The 1,731-nt window shown below is 52.3% G+C and overlaps 1 pseudogene; it reads right to left on the bottom strand.

Annotated features, from left to right (window-relative positions):
• Positions 1-496: 496 nt before the first annotated feature.
• Positions 497-1,402, bottom strand: LOC139007520 (translational activator of cytochrome c oxidase 1 pseudogene; annotated as a pseudogene).
• Positions 1,403-1,731: the final 329 nt, after the last annotated feature.

Raw genomic sequence — 1,731 nt, 5'->3', positions numbered from 1 at the left:
AGTTATTCTTTAGAGAGATAGGAAGGGAGGGAGGGAAGAAAAAGGTGAGAGGAAGGGAAGGAGGAGAGAGAGAGAGAGAGAGAGAGAGAGAGAGAGAGAGAGAGAGAGAGGTGAGAGAGACTCATTGTTTGTTTGTCTCTGGCACATGGCCTGACCACTGTACCACACTGGTCAGGACACTCCCTGACATTCTTTTTTTTTTTTGTAGCAACACAGATCCATCACTCTTATTTAAGAGTATATGGGCCCTCACAGAACCTACCAGAAGGGCTAATTTCCTAAGATCACAGTCTGACCAGCTGACTAGCCCCACTCTGCATCCAGGAGGGAATGGAGAGACTCATCCAGGAGGGCTCTGAGACACCAGCGGAGCTGACAAAGAGGCCCGAGAGAAGTATGGGGGTTCCTGTGCCCACAAAGCTGTAGATATTATGCCTTTGAACCTGCTAGGCTGCAGACCTACTTCAGCCTGTGCTCCAGAACAAGCTGCCAGTTGCCTAGGAAGGAGCTGGAGGGCACATACAGTCTGGTTACTCAATGTTGTCATAGACCTGGATCACGTCCTCATGGTTGCCAAGAGCCTGGATGAGGTGGGCGGCCAGCCGCACCTTTGTGTTGGGGATGAATTCTTGTGCACAGGACACAGGACACAAGCCCAGGGAGTCCAGCTTCTTCCTCACTTGATGCAGTGAAGAGGCATCACAAATAAATTTAAAAATGTTTTGTTCCTCTTTGTCTTCAGTTTCGTTAACATCCTCAGCTCCTGCTTCAATCGCCAGCTGCAGGGCACGCTCTAGGTTCACTTCTTTCTTCTCTTTGTCCTTCATTCCAATCACAATCACCCCCTTTTTGTCAAAGGAGTGGCGAGCTCCTTCAGCCATCATTCCCCCATTCTTGTTCAGGACATGTTTGATGTCTGAATGGCACTTGGGGCCACTGTTAGATAATGCCTCAATGAGCAGAGAAGAGCCACCAGGGCCTCGACCCTCATACAACAAATAAATGTCCTTGGTTTTCTCCGTTTTCAGTGCTGCCTCAATCGTTGACTTGGGCATGTGCTTGTTGCGACACACCTCTAAGATGTGGGCCAGGTGGCTGTTGAGCTCAGGGTTGGGGCCTCCTTCTTTAACCGCTAGGCGGATGCTCTAAGTAAGCTTGGAGAAGATGTGACTCCTTTCAGTGTCCTTGGGACCCTTGATATGTCGGACTTTGGACCACTCGTTGTGCCCAGTGGGGGCTGCGGTGGTGAGGTGCAGCGTCTGCCCCGAGCGGGGCTACAGCCCGGAGGGTGGGGCTGAGAGCCTGGGGAGACGCACGGAAGAGCCGCCTGGGCTCCAGGGCCTAGAGCCCGCAAGCATGGTGCAGCGGTCCAGCTCAGATAGACAGTGGTCCAAGCCGCCATTGGCTCCGACCCTGGGCCAAGGTCAGCAAGAACAGAGAAAGGGCAGCGGCCAAAGTCATCAGCCAGTCCGGTCACCGCCGGAACAAGCAGGTCAGGAGCCTGCGGTCGCCTTCACCTGCCACCGGTGACTCAAGGGGTTAGGCCCACTGGGAGCAGCTGGAACTCCACTATAAAATGGGAATACAAACAGCTGATTGTATTGCTGATTGGTTATTGCTGATTGGTCAGCTGCACTGGAACTCATCTATAAAATGGGAATACAAACTCCCGCGCCCGAGCAGCGGGAGTCCCTGACATTCTTATAGACGCTTTTTCATTTGTTTATTTCT

This window comes from Myotis yumanensis, unplaced genomic scaffold, assembly GCF_028538775.1.
Source record: "Myotis yumanensis isolate MYYU_CA2020_CCGP unplaced genomic scaffold, mMyoYum1.0.hap1 SCAF_1, whole genome shotgun sequence".
In the NCBI taxonomy this organism is placed as follows: domain Eukaryota; kingdom Metazoa; phylum Chordata; class Mammalia; order Chiroptera; family Vespertilionidae; genus Myotis; species Myotis yumanensis.
Note: the sequence above shows the minus strand (reverse complement) of the source record. Positions and strands in the feature narration are given on the sequence as shown.